We start from the raw sequence: 15,554 nt of genomic DNA on the forward strand, positions 1-15,554 counted from the left end.
TGCATTTACTGGCATTTTAAATCAGCTCAAGGATGCAAGTTTGGATTTTGATGATAAGTTGAGGGCGATCTTTTTGATCATGACATTGCCTGACTCTTGGGAGACTTTGGTTGTTTCTCTCAGCAATAACCCCAATCTCACATATGATGGTGTGAGGGGTTCGATCTTGAATGAAGAAATTAGACGTAAGTCTAGTGGAGAAGACAGCAACTCAGCTTAAAATGTTAGAGGCAGGGCTGAAAAGAAAAATGCAAATGCTGGACAGAGAAACAGGAGCAAGAGCAAAGGAAAAGAAAAGAGTGATGTTACATGCTATCAGTGTGGTCGGAAGGGCCACAATAAGCCTGATTGCAGGTATTACAAGAAGGAACAAGAGAGAAAGAAGAATGCAGGAGACAAAAAGAAGAAAGAGGAAAAGACAAATGCATCTGAGGCAAGTAAAGGCAAGGAAAAGGCCAATGTGGCCTCCAATGTTGTCATAGAGGAGCTCTCAAATGCAGAGGCTGATGTATTATGTGCAATGGATTATGATGCCCTTGTATGTCACATGCAGGATATGCAGATCACCAAGGCTGATGTGATTGATGCACTTTTGTCAGTTGATGATGGTGTCACTCAGACTTGGATTGTAGACTCTGGTGCCTCTTTCCATGTGACTCCATGCTTGGAGTGCTTTGCTACTTTTGATACAGGCTGTTATGGCAAGGTTTACCTTGGAAATAATCATGCTTGCAGCATTGATGGGATTGGCACCATACACTTGTCTTTGGATAATGGGCAAGAACTTGTGTTGAAAGATGTCAGATATGTGCCTGGCATCAAGAAGAGTTTACTATCTATTGGACAGCTTGACTTGCATGGTTACACCACACTGTTTGGTGGTGGTTTGTGGAAATTAAAAAGGGGTTCCATGCTGATTGCTAAAGGAACCAAGAAGGGCACTTTGTATTGTTTGCACTGTAAAGCTTTGAATGGCAAGTTTCTTGCAGTTGCTGAAATTGGCTGTCATTTGGAGTTATGGCATAAGAGATTAGGCCATATGAGCCAGAAAGGACTTGATGTTCTTACCTCTTTGAAGAGGGTTGATGGAAAAGGCTCTAAGCTTGATTTTTGTAATGACTGTCAGTTTGGAAAGCAAATGAAAAATTCCTTTTACTCTGGTGTCTCCCGTAAGTCAAATGTCTTGGACTTAGTGCATTCTAATGTATGTAGCATGCCTTTGAAATCGTTGGGTGGTGCTTTATACTTTGCCTCTTTTATTGATGATTTTTCCAGGAAGATTTGGGTTTATTTGTTGAAAAAGAAAAGTGAAGTGTTTGCTGTTTTTAAAACTTTTCATGCATTCGTGACCACTCAGACAGGTAGAAAGTTGAAATGCTTGAGAACTGATAATGGGGGTGAGTTCACCTCTAATGAATTTAAGTCCTTTTGTGACTTGCATGGGATCAAGAGGGAGCTTACAGTCCCTTACAGCCCTTCTTCAAATGGTGTGGCTGAAAGATACAATAGGACTCTATGTGAGAGAGTGCGGTGCATGCTGTCCACTGCTAATCTCCCTCATGAATTTTGGGGAGAGGCACTTAAAACCGCGGTTCACATTTGCAACCGCTCTCCAAATAGGTCCTTAAATAATGGCATCCCTGAGGAGGTTTGGTCTGGCAAACCGGCCTCATATGACCATTTACGAATATTTGGCTGTGATGCTTTTGTGCATGTTAGAAATGAGCTGAGGAATAAACTTGACCCGAAATCCACCAAAGGCATTTTCATGGGCTATGGTGATGAGGGTGAATTTGGCTATAGAGTGTGGCTTCCTCAGTCCAAGAAAATTGTTCGCAGCCGTAATGTTGTGTTTAATGAGGCAAAGTTGCTGAAAAGTACTTTAGCCTCTGATGAAGACATGAAAAAGGTCAAATTTCAGAATTCACAGCCACCTATTACTTCAAATGATGAGCCCCATGGTGCTGTACCACAGGCTGAAACTGATAATCAGCCGGTTATCTTTGAGCCAGATGATGATGGACAGCAAATAGAAGCACAAGGAGGTCATGGACAGCAAGATAGACTTGCTGATTATGAAAATGCAGGTGCTGGAAATGAAAATGAAGGTGCTGTACAGCATGAACAGCATGCTGAAAATGGCTTACAGCAGCCAATAAATGCTGAAAATAACATGCCTCCAGATGTAGATCCGATTCCTGAGAATGTAGATCATTGGGTACGCAGGTCTGCACGCCTAAGAAGGCAGCCACATAGGTATGACCCCTCTTTGCATTATGTGATGCTTACTGATGAGGGTGAGCCTCTAACATATAAAGAGGCTAAGTCATGCAAATTCAGCAATAAGTGGGAGCTAGCTATGCAGGAAGAGATTAAATCTCTGTATGCTAATGATACTTGGGATCTTGTGTCGTTGCCCAAAGGAAGAAAGCCTCTTCCAAACAAATGGGTTTACAAAGTAAAGATAGTTGATGGGAAACCCAAGTACAAGGCAAGATTGGTTGCCAAAGGATATGCACAGAAGAAAGGGATTGACTTCTAGGAGGTCTTCTCACCTGTCGTGAAGATGACCACACTACGTGTGCTTTTTGCTCTCACTGCTGTATTGGATTTAGAGCTGTACCAAATGGATGTGAAAACAGCTTTTTCTGCATGGTGACATTGATGAGGAGATCTACATGAAACAGCCCGAGGGTTTTGTAGTTCCTGGAAAAGAGCAGTTGGTGTGTAAACTAAAACGCAGCTTATATGGGCTGAAACAAGCACCACGGCAGTGGTACAAAAAGTTTGACACTTTTATGCTCTCACATGGGTTTACACGCAGCCATGCAGATCATTGTTTGTATATGAAAAAGGATACAAATGGCAGCCCTATCATACTTGTTTTGTATGTGGATGATATGTTGCTAGCTGGGAAGAGAAAGACTAGCTTGGATGCTCTCAAAGATCAGCTGAAATCAGCTTTTTCCATGAAAGATTTGGGGAATGCAGAGCATATATTGGGCATGAGGATTCATAGGGATAGAACGCAGAAATTGTTGTTCTTATCTCAAGAAAAGTACATTGAAAAGGTACTGGACAGATTTAACATGGCTGAAGCTAAGCCTCTTGGAGTACCCTTATCTCCATACCTTAAGCTTAGTAAAGCCAACAGCCCAAAAGATGACATGGAAGCCAATGCTATGAAGGGAGTCCCTTATGCATCAGCTTGTGGCTCTCTTATGTATGCTATGGTGGCTACTCGTCCAGACATTGCTCATGCAGTGGGAGTTGTCAGCAGGTTTATGTCAAATCCTGGCAAACCACATTGGGAGGCTGTCAAGTGTATTCTTAGATATCTGAAGGGTACACAAAGAAAGTGTATTTGCTATGGGCAGGGTGCACTTATTCTGCAGGGTTATTGTGATGCAGACATGGCAGGTGACTTAGACACTCGCAGGTCCACTAGCGGGTATGTCTTTATAGTTGCTGGAGGGGCCGTCTCTTGGTGCTCCAGGTTGCAGAACATCGTAGCACTGAGTACTATTGAAGCTGAATACATATCAGCTACTGAAGCTTCTAAGGAAGCTATATGGTTGAGCAGACTTGCAGAGGATCTTGGCATGTTTATGAGTACTCCAGTGTTGGGATTTGATAGCCAGAGTGCTGTGTATCTGGCTAAAAATGCCATGTATCATTCACGCACAAAGCATATTGATGTGCGATATCACTTTATCAGACAGATTCTGGAGGATGGTCTAATCACATTGACCAAGATCAAAACACAAGACAACCCTGCAGATGTTCTCACTAAAAGTCTAGGCAAGGCTCAGCATGAGCATTGCATACGACTAGTGGGAGTTGGTTAAAGGTTCACTCCGGACCTTTAAGTGGGAGGTTGTTGGGATGTAAAGGTCCTTTATTCACCTCTGTGTATTTTACGTGTATTATGTTGTACATGTGAATGCACCCTTACGGGCCCTAAGTATAAATACATTTTATTCTTTGTGTACCAACACATTGTTGGTATACCCAAATCGATTCGTCACTATTACTCTCACTCTCACTCACCTGCTCACTTCCTCTGCTGCAAATCTTCACGCTTCCGCTACCCGCGCACTCCAACACACAACCAGTGGCAAGGAGATATGAAGATTGGAAGCTTCAATGGTGGCTGCCTTGTTTACCTAGACCTGTGGACTGAAATAAAACTCTGAAATAATGAAGCAATACCTCAATGTCAATGCCCTGATGGTACCTCAATAGGCCGGGAAAAAGCTCGGGAAGCCGGGGAGTGACGGAAACTCAAGAGAATGAGCTATGGCTGCCGGGAAGGAGACCCAATGCGAGTGGGGAGTCAATAGGAAGCTGAGAATGCCACGAGCCAAGCTCAAGAGTCGGAAAGCCGAGCTCTAATACCAGTTGAAAGGTGAGAAGGATCGAAGCTTGCACGCGAGAGCTATGGCAGGAGAGCAAGAGCAAGAAGGAGAGAAACAAGAAATGGGAACTCCAACAGTCACACTGTGTGACCGGGCCTTCCTTTATTCAAGCTGTCACTAAAAGAATAAAGAATAAAGTGACGGTGACGAGCAACCGCCACCTGCAGTGTGCAGTGGCGGTGACTGTCACCGTAGTAATATATGGGCGGCTAGGCGGAGACGCCTTTACCCACAACAAGGGTCATTGCAACTACAGGGTTGGCTTGATAACAAAAGAAGCCTTTGCAGCATGCAACATAGAGGTATAACAAAAAAGCTGTGTGCTATTATGAGTCAAATATCATTTACCAAATGAGGATAGTTGTTGGGCTCTTCACTCCATGGCAAGATGGAACTCTTATTAATTCAAGAGCTTTTACTATGTTGGCTACACCATCTCTCATCTATCTATAAACAGTGACACTCTATCTTGTTAGGGAAAGGTAGATGTGGCCGGTTGCGTCATTGCAACTACAGGGATGGCTTGATAACAAAAGAAGCCTTTGCAGCATGCAACATAGAGGTATAACAAAAAAGCTGTGTGCTATTATGAGTCAAATATCATTCACCAAATAAGGATAGTTGTTGGGCTCTTCACTCCATGGCGGGATGGAACTCTTATTAATTCAAGAGCTTTTCCTATGTTGGCTACACCATCTCTCATCTCTCTATAAACAGTGACACTCTATCTTGTTAGGGAAAGGTAGATGTGGCCGGTTGCCCATCTCACTCATTAACCCTAACTATATATGTACACACTCATTCTTTATTCTTTTGAGTGATAAGACAATAGTGTGTTGCTCATAAGAGAGCTGTTGGAGGCAACATAGCATCTTATGTGTGTGTGTGTTGTTGTTGTTGTTTGGGGGGGGGGGGGGGGGGCGGCGGCGGCGGCGGCGGCGGTGGGTGTGTGCAATCTCCATTCTCCTTGCAGGTCCAACAACAAGTATAAGAGCAAGAGGAAGTCTCCAGCCAACACTGCCAATAGTGCACGAAGAGGTTGACAAATTCTGCACAGGCTGTTTTGGGCTCCGTTGTTTACCTATAAGTGTTGCACACGTCATTTCATCTTTTATGCAATTCTGCACAAGTTGTTCAAAATTGCAAGACAAGTCAAGTATTACAATGTCTCTATGTAGTGACGGGTTAGGCACGGAGATCGAGACAGTCAATCGTTACACGCAGTGAGAGACAGAGAGAGTGAGATAGAGCAGAGTAGAGAGTGAGCACGTTTATAGGTACAATGATGAGAGTGTACCTTTAGGTTTTTAGATAGATATATATGTGTAAGTACAAGTGCTAAGGGTGTGTTCACACCCGAGCACATTAAAAGGCACGGGGGTCTTAATTCCCAACAACCTCCCACCTAAAGGCAATGTGCTTGAAGTGGAGAAAAGAATCAGCTAAGTCTAGGTATGTACAAAGCTGAAATACATATATCTATCCAACTCCCATCATTTGTCGGCAATGAGCAAACCGCTCTGTTGGAAGACCCTTCGTGAGAACTCTGCAGGATTATCATCTGTATGCACTTTGACAAGCTCAATGCTCTTGCTGTCAAGTACATCTCTAATGAAGTGGTACTTCACCTGTATGTGCTTTGTCTTTGCATGAAACACAAGACTCCATGCTAGCATTAGCACTCTGACTAACACAATGGACAACAGGTAACTCTGAGATGCCAAGCTCTCCTACCAGACATGAAAGCCATAAAGCCTCCTTGCATGCCTCAGTGGCAGCCACATACTCTGCCTCTGTAGTAGACAATGCAACACACTTTTGCAGCCTGGAGATCCAAGAGACTGCTCCTCCTATGAAAGTAAACACATACCCAAAAGTGGACTTCCTGCAGTCCGCATGACCAACATAGTTTGCATTTGTAAAGCCAACAACAGATGTCTTCTGCTTTCCAAAGCAGATTCACAACTCCTTTGTGCCTTTGAGGTATCTCATAATACCTTTCACTACATCCCAATGCTTCTTGCCAGGGGTTGCCATATATCTGCTAACCACTCCCACTACAAAGGCAATGCCAGGACGTGTAGCAACCATAGCATACATCAAACTGCCAACAGGTCTTCTGCTTTCCAAAGCAGATTCACAACTCCTTTGTGCCTTTGAGGTATCTCATAATACCTTTCACTACATCCCAATGCTTCTTGCCAGGGGTTGCCATATATCTGCTAACCACTCCCACTACAAAGGCAATGCCAGGACGTGTAGCAACCATAGCATACATCAAACTGCCAACAGGTGAAGCATATGGTATCTTGGTCATTTAAGCCTTCTCATCATAAGATGTAGGGCTGTCCTCTATTGAGTTTCACATATGGAGGCAATGGAATCGCAATTGTTTCCCCCCCCCCCCCCCCTTCCATATTGAAACACTGCAAAACCTTGGAGATATACTCCTACTGAGATAGATAGAGTAAGCCTTTCGATCTATCTCTGAGTATTCGCATGCCAAGAATGTGATTTGCATCACCAAGACCCTTCATGTCAAAGCTGCCATGAAGACTTTGCTTCAGTGAGTCCAAGGCATGAGTATCCTTGCCAGCAATCAACATGTCATCAACATACAAAACCAAGATAATCATGTTGTCATCTGCTGCCTTCTTGGTGTACAAGCAATGATCCACTTGACTTCTATGAAAGCCTTGGGACTGCATGAATGTATCAAACTTATGATATCATTCTCTTGGTGCTTGTTTCAGCCCATACAAACTCCTTTTGAGTTTACATACCATCTTTTCTTTCCCTTGTTCAACAAACCCTTCAGGCTGCTACATATATATGTCCTCTTGCAGATCACCATGTAAAAATGCAGTCTTTACATCCATCTGTATAAGCTCCATATCCTCAACTGCAACCAAGCCCAAAATGATTCTCAATGTAGTCATCTTGACTACAGGAGAGAAAATCTCATCAAAGTCAATTCCATGCTCCTGCTTGTATCCCTTTGCAACCAATCTGGAAGTGTTTTCTACCCCTTAGGCAACTGCCCGAAGTCCCAAGTGCCATTTTTCTCAAGAGATTCCATCTCTGACAACATGGCTTTATACCATTTCTTGCTGTCTTGTCTGCCCATTGCTTCCTTGAAGCAAGACGGTTCACCACAGTCTGTCAACATGACATAATCAGCCACATTGTTTGCACCAGGAACAAATTTGTTAGGTTGTCTAGTAGCCCTAGACGATCTCCTAACCCAATGGTCATTGTTTGCTGGCTGTTCTTGCAAATTTCCATTTTCAGCATGCTGTCCTTGCATTTCAGCTTGCAAATCAGCGTTAACAGCTTGTTGTCCTGGTTGTTCTTGCACATGTAGTGGCTCATTATCATGGGCAATAGCTGGCTGATCATTTCCTGCATTTACAGGTTCATTTACAGCAAGTATTTGCTATTGTACACCGGGCACATTTTGCTATCCAAAAGGTATTTCTTCCAGGAATACAACCCTACCAACCTTCTCAGTCTTTTCAAGCTGTTTGTGCATGCGATCTTCATGGAAGATAACGTCATTGCTGCGTACTACTTTCCTTTTCTCGGGATCCCATAATTTATACCCCATTTCACCCTTATCACCATATCCTAGGAAAATGTATTTACAGGACTTTGACTCAAGTTTGCTGCGTTTTTCTTTACGAATGTGCATAAAAACCTCACAGCCAAACACTTTCAAGTGAGCATATCAAGGTGGCTTGCCCGACCACGCTTCTTGGAAAACTCCCCCCCCCCCCCCCCCCCCTCCCCAACCCCCCAAAGACCAGTTTGGTGACCGATTAATTAAGTGAACGGCTGTCATAACAGCCTTTGCCCAAAAACCATGGGGTAATGCAGCATGAGACAGCATCGTACGGACCTTATCCTATATGGTCCAATTCATACGCTCTACAACTTCATTTTGGGGCGGATTATGAGGGGCATGAGCTCCCTCTTTATCCCTTTGCTATCACAAAATGCCTGAAAGGCCTTGGATACATATTCCCCACTATTATCAGAGTGAAGACACTTAAGTGTCTTATCTGTCTGATTTTCAGCCAATGCCAAGAAGTTTTTAAACTTGTCAAGTACTTCATCCTTGCTACGAATAGGGTAAACCCATACTTTCCGTGTAGCATCATTGACAAAGGTGAAAAAATATTTCTTTCCCCCTAAAGATAATCTTGGCATTTGACATACATCCGAATGTACTAACTCTAGAGAAGAATATTTCAAAGAAAGAGACTTTTTATGAGACATCTGTGTATGTTTGCCATAAATACAATGATCACAGTACTCAAAATCAGCATAACGAAGACAAGACAAGTAACCCAAATGAGAAAGCACTTTCATTCCAATTTGACTCATGTGTCCCAACTGGCCATGCCACAAAGAAACGCTTGGCTGCTCGATCACAGTAACAATATGGCCACGCACACTAGATACATGAAGTGGATACAAAGTATCACTCTTGCAACCTCTAGCAATAACCCTAGATCCCTTACAAATCTTTCATTTTCCATCACCAAAGGTAGTATGAAAACCATCATCATCTAGCTACCCTGTGCTAATCAAGCTCTTCTTGAGCTGAGGTACATGCCGTGCATGCTGAAGTGTAAAGACAGAGCCATGCTAAAACTGTAATTGCACACTGCCAATACTTGCAATCTCACATGCATAGTTGTCCCTAAGATGGACAACACCATGCCGCCCCCTGTATAGGCGGAGAACCACTCACGATGTAACATGAAATGAAGCACCTGAATCAAAAATCCAAGTATGCATGTCATCATCTGTATCTACAAGTAAAGCATGTGCACCAAAGTGTGAAGAGACAAAGAGTACGTCACTCCCACTGTCACTGTCATGAGTGACTACATTCACCTCTTCAATTTTTACACTGCTCTTCTTAGGCTGACTCTCCTTCTTCTCTTCCTTGCTATCATCTGTCTTTTTGCCTTTTCCTTTCTCTTTCTTCCATTTGTAGCAATCACGTTTAAAGTGACCCTTCTTGCCACAATGATGACATTTGACATCTTTGCCACATGATTTACTGCATCCCTTGCTATCATATTTTCCCTTTTGCTGTGATCTGCCCCTAGTATGCAAAGCACTGGAAGACTTACTGGATGTATTGTTCTACCAATTCATCTCTTCCATAAGTAGAGCACTCTCTACATCAGCATATAAAAAGATTATATTAGAATTGCTCATAGCAGTCATGAATGTATCCCAACTCTCTGGTAGAGTGCAAAGCAAGAAAGTAGCCTTAAATTCCTCATCAATCATGAACTTCAAGACAACCAGCTGGCTGAAAATGGAGTTAAACTCACTCAAGTGAGTAGACATTGTTATACCCTCTTTCATATGCAAATCTATAAGCTTTTTCAGATAGTACACTTTGCTTGCAGCACTCTTCTGTGCATACAGTTCTTCCAGTCTAGTCCATATAGCATATGCAGAATCCAAACTTCAATGTTGAACAGCAAGGCATTAGAAATCAATAGCTCTATGGTTAAGCGTGCAAGCTCATTTAACTCATCCCAATCGTCCTGTTCCATGTCCATGGGCTTTGCCCCTTTGGTTTTGATCGGCTTTGCCTACTTCTTTTGCAACAGGATATTGTAGCACTGCTTTTGCCAAACTGCAAAGTTATGTGCGCCTTCAAGCTTCTTTATGTGCATCAGATTATTGCTGTCATTGCTGCCAGCCATGATTTTCAGCCCAAATGTGACAAAAAAACCAGCAAATGCAGACCCAAACTGTCACCCAAGTGACCAAGGTACAAACAAGTACCAACCAGCAATAAATGACCAAGTAGAAGCACAAATTTCAGATCTGTAAATAAATTTTCAGAAGCACCAAACCATGTGCTACAACATTATCCAACTAATTACAGCTATTCCAAGGGCATATGCATCACATTACATGAGAAATCCCAAATTTTAGTTGCAATTTCTGTTTGCATGTACCCACGGGCATAAAATTTGACTCGAATGGTCAAAAGGCCCAAAATTTTTGTGCTCAAAGCATCAACCACACATCTGCATTTTCTCTATCATGCATAGAACAAGCCAATTTTGCCAAAATAGAGCAGTTTCAGCAAAAACCCCCAAATTTTACCAAGTGTTGATGTCCAAATTGCATGGAATTCAACCTGCATGTACATAAACGGACCAAATGCTGCACGGATTTTGCCCAAACAGCAAAAGCCCCAAATTGCACCGGGTCCAATCTACATCAATGTCGAGAAATTGGGTAAATTTCAGCCCAATTTGTGCATGTACATGAAAAGCCCCAAATGTCGAGGACAAAATGTCACAAATTCCTGCAATTTCTGAGACAGATATCACTATTCCATCTTCTTCGCACCAAATCTGGACAAATCCCCAAATTTTCCAAGTCCTACATGCACTAATTTCAGTGAAATTGAAAGAATTTCACTAAAATGTGAAAAGCCCCCAAAATTCCCGGGCAAATGTGCACCGACTTTGCAATTTCTGAGTCACATTGTCCAATTCTGCGTTGAGATACCCAGATTCGGGAAAAGCCCAAATTTTTGGGCCTAAACCTGCACAGATTTGCACACTGTGCTTGCACGCGCGAACACCTGGAGGAGAGGAGGCAAAAGTAATCTCAAATATTTTTGAAAAAAAAAAGGGGAGAAAAATTGCGGGTCAACGGGCAGTTCAAGTCCGTGGCCTATCGCGCCTACCAAATTGCCGCCTACTGGTTGCACCCTGAAGTTGTCCCATTCGCTGGTTGCCCGCTGAAGCCATTCGTCAGTTGCAGTCGCTCGTCAACTGCTGCCCATCACGCTTCTGCACCAGTCGCCTACCTCACGCCTACTGTCACCATGGTCCTGCCTAGACCTACTATGGTCCACGCTAGAGCCTTCTGCAGCTCACGACTCCACCCCCTCGCCATCATCCCCCACCAATGCGCACCCCCGCCCCTTGGCCATCATCCCCATTTGTGCCCGTCGCCCCCTACCCGTCGCCTCCGCCTTTAAAAAAATTAAAAATCAAAAAATTAAAAAAAACAGCAATCCCCCCCCTCAGTTGCTCCCTCCCCCTGCAGCAACTCCCCCCCTCCGTTAGCATTGCAGCATGATAGGTAGGTTCTCAACAGGGACGCGCAATGGAAACCTCTGGTTAGATGCCGACGCATTCTGCAGGTGCCCCCAAGTCAAACACCTTGTGCATCATCCTCTCTGAGGAACAACTTCACAGTGGAGACATTTGCGCTCCATAACAGATTTCTCAAACATACAGTCACCTTACTTTTCCCCGAGCTGGCAGTAGAGTACCGCCAGTTAGTGGAGGACTTTGGACGGCTTTTCGGTACAGTTCTTCCTGCCACCTTCACGGATGCAGTAACAGCTACGAGCTCTAATGGCTATCTCTCACCTAGCCAACGCGCCGTCGATCCTACGAGTGTAGTGAGCTTACCTTAGTGCCAATATAAGTTGCCTCCTCTTTTTCACACACCGGTAGCTCCACGATCCTAGATGCTAGCTCAAGCATCCTCAAGCCTCCTCCACCTCCAAACTCCATCCTCCATAGCCACGCGCTCAAGAAGAGAGGAGGGAAGAGAAGAAGAAGAAGAGGAGACGGTGAAGAGCTTCACCCTCTTGATCCCTCACTCTCACACGCACTCACTCTCTCATACTCTCACACTCCCTCTCTCAAGAGCGCACACAAGCAAGAAGGTGAGAAGGAGAGAAGAAGAAGAAGACTTCTTTTGCCACACACCAAAGAATGATCTCTTATTCACTTTTTGAACTTTATATATACAAACCCTAAAATCCCATGGGCACCCATCCCTTTTTTACATGGCCGGCCATTGTGGCAAGGTCTTTTTTCCATTTTCCTCTTTTAGCCCCGTGCCACTAGCCTACACCCGTCTAATATTTTACAATGGGCACAGGAGAGAGCCTGGCACTGTTCTACAAGGATTTTCTGAGTTTTTTGAGGTGCCTTTTCTTTTAAGGTTGCGCTTTTTGCCCCGGTTCATCTTTAGAGGCTGCTTGCGTGTCTTTGCTCTTTCTTCATCTTCCTTTGCTTTTTCTCCATCTTTCGCCATCTTGACTTGGGGTTAACATTATCCCCCTCCTAGACAGGTGCCAGTCCATGGCACTTTTGGTGTGGGTGGAAGGGTGAGGGCCACATGTAGACTCAGGAGTTTGTGGAAGCTCAAGAACAAGGTTCGTCGAAGCAGCTCAGTGGATTGCATGGGTGGACGAGGGCCTCCGATGTTGGTGATTGGGCGTTTGTGGTGGATCTGAAGAGGAAGGTGCGGTGCTGTACCTAGGGGGGCGAAGTCCTCAGTGTGTTGGTGCAATGTGCTCGTGCTAGTGAAATGGGGAAGTGGGTCTTAACCGCAGGCGAACCCGGGTGATGTCCCACACTTGAGGACCCCATTTGTGTTAAGGAGGGGTAGTGCCAGTGGCTTAGGGTGACAAGTCGAACCATAGGTGAGTGTTACCTCCCTAGGTGTGTCCTGCCGTTGATGTGCCCTAAGCGTGACGTGGGGGATCAAAAAGGGCTAGGGGGTTAGGAGTGGAGCCAGCCGACCAAGGTCACTGGACACGCCTAACTTAAGGACCCCTAGGTGCAGTGATCGTGCGTTTTTTTTTTTTTTTTTTTTGGATACGTTTCGGGATAGTATTACATGAGGAGCAGGACAACCAAGTCTAGTTCTCATCGTCGGAATGAGGAGGGAGGGCGGACGGATGGATTTGCGTAAAAATTGATGGCTTTGCATGTACCCTTTCAGGTTCATGCGGACATGGAGAGAGGTGGTGGATAGGAAGGGGTGATTGCACCTAGTGAATTGGCTGTCACTCATATCCTCTAGGAGCGCTAAACAAAATGAAGGTAGTAGGCTAGCCCTCATCATTAAGCGGGTCATAGCGCAACTATCGATAGCGTTAGGATCAAAAAAGAGGGGAGGCAAGCCACTTTCTTGTGGTGCCGGATCTTGCTTAAGTAGAAGTTTAAGGAGCCTAAGGTAATTACAGGTGGTTATGAATGTGAGATCTGGGCAGGAGGAGAACTCAGCAAGGAAACGCGTCATGGAGGCGGGCAGGCTTCCTAGATCAAAAAGTAGAGCATTCTCAAAGGAAGTGGCGTTGGCATTGTACATGACGGGGAAGTCGTGCCTCCCATGGAGAGTGGCGACAAAATCCATACCTACCCTACGGGGATACGCCATAAACGTGGGGTCGTTCCACTCGTAGGGTAGGGTGTTGCAAAAAGCCATCCAAGAGAGCATGTTGGTATTACATATTTGCCTCCTCCAGAGGGGTTGGCAGTCGTAGCCCCTTACTGTGTGTGGCACCTCGTATATTTTGTCTTGCCAGAATTCGGCCTCTTCCGTGCCCCACAAGGTGGGGGTCCTGGCCCTGTCCCCCAGCCATCTTTGGCCTAGTCGGCTGTCAACCGCAATCACCTCCTCCATCGCCTTGATCGGCAGGACCCTTCTCAGGCTATCAGGCATAAGGAAACTGAAAGAGAAAGGGTCCTTTTCCAGTTCTTGCCGTTCCCAGACCACTAGTTCTGCGTGGAATTGCATTGGTAGGTCTTCGGGGCACGGTGGGAGGGGAGCGGAGGGCTGCACGACTGGCTTGGCCTGCAGCCGTTTTCTGGCCTCTTCGACCAGATTTTTCCGCCGCTCTTTAAGGATGGCCTGTCTGTCCAGGGGCGGGTCGGATTGTTGCTTTGATCTTGTTCGTGCGGCGAGGGGGGCTGCGGGATTACATCTTCTCTGAATCTGTTCATGTCAATTTCGAATTCGACTTCCTCCCCCTGCCGGTTTTCTTGTAGTGCTCTTTCTTCAAAGCCGAGGGCATCTGCCTCCTGGGGGGTTAGGCCGGCTAGTAGTAGATACTTTCACTGCTCTTCTAGGCCCAGCCTTACCTCTGCAGGTTGGGGTGGCATCTGCAGCCCCGCGTACAGAGCTCTGCGTGCAATGCTTGATTTCTTCTTTACCACCTCCAACGGCTCCGTTCCCTCTGGTTGAGTTGTATCCAACAGAGTATTGAGGAAGGCTTGTTGTTGGCCAGTGAAGGCTGTCTGGATGGCGTCCGCTTTGCTTTCTGTCAAGATTTTTTCCTTCTCCACCAAGGCGAGGCACCGCGCCAGAGCCTTCAGCCATGCCTCGTTCTGCGTAGCCCATTCCTCTGCCCTTTTGCTCATTCCTTCCATGCTCTCCCCTTGCTTTTGAGCTAGGGTTACGAGCTTCTGCTCTTGGGCCCTGAGCTCTTTGCTCATGTTGTCTTGTTCTTTCTTCCCGAGCCGCAGCTGATCGGTCAAACTCGATCTTCTTTTGTTGTTGCTCCCTCTCTTGGCTCCTCTCCTCTTCCTTGGCGTTCAGCTCCTCCATCGTCTGCCCAATGGTAGCGGTCTTTGACTCCAGTTCCTTATACTTTGACTCCAGTTCCTTATATTGCATCAGGAGGAGCTTGTACTCCCTCTGCATTTGCACAAGTTCCTGATTTTCGTCCTCCAGCCGCTGCTTGTAACTTTCTTCCTTATTATCTTTGGCTTTCAACTCTTGCTTGAGTTCGAATATTTGGCGTTGCTGCATGGCGATGATGCGGGTTTTTTCCAATTGGAAAGCCGCCACTAACTCTTTTTCTGTCATCAACTCAGCCACAGCCATCCTTTTCTCCTCCTTCGCTCTCTCCAGTTGGGAGAGCAGCTCAGCGACGTATTCGTCGTAACCGGTTGGTGGCGTCATGGCTGTGTGGGTGGGGGTAGTTGAGGCCTCCATGCATGGGTGCTTTTGATCCTGCCTTGATTCAGCATCTGCAGCTGGCCTTTTTGGTCCTGTGGTCATAGTTTCCATGCTTTTCCCTTGGGCCATTTCCTTGCTGATGAAGTATTGCATCCAGGCCACCAGGTTGGACACTTCCAAGCTGGTGGGGATGCTAGGGGTGGGCGTAGTGGGTTCAACGGGGGGTACCATGAGGGTGGGGATGGGATGCAGGGGTGCTTTGCCTTTTCCTCCTGGAACTGCGGGGAGCGCGGGTTCTGGGGCCTGCATGCTGGAGCTAGGCCTCTCTTTCCTGGGCTGATTCCAGGCTTCTGGGTCATCTGCCTTGCACTGCTGCTC

The 15,554-nt window shown here is 45.6% G+C and overlaps 1 protein-coding gene and 1 pseudogene across 5 annotated transcripts in view; one reads left to right on the top strand and one right to left on the bottom strand.

The window, feature by feature from the left end:
- The window catches only part of LOC148033179 (uncharacterized), a 66,721-nt gene that overhangs the window by 11,324 nt on the left and 39,843 nt on the right, over window positions 1–15,554 (bottom strand). The gene's annotated exons all lie outside the window — the stretch shown is intronic.
- On the top strand, window positions 80–14,162 carry LOC148033180 (uncharacterized; annotated as a pseudogene).

Source organism: Lygodium microphyllum, chromosome 7 (genome assembly GCF_053477565.2).
Source record: "Lygodium microphyllum isolate KBCC chromosome 7, Lygodium_microphyllum_v1.1.10, whole genome shotgun sequence".
NCBI classification, from domain to species: domain Eukaryota; kingdom Viridiplantae; phylum Streptophyta; class Polypodiopsida; order Schizaeales; family Lygodiaceae; genus Lygodium; species Lygodium microphyllum.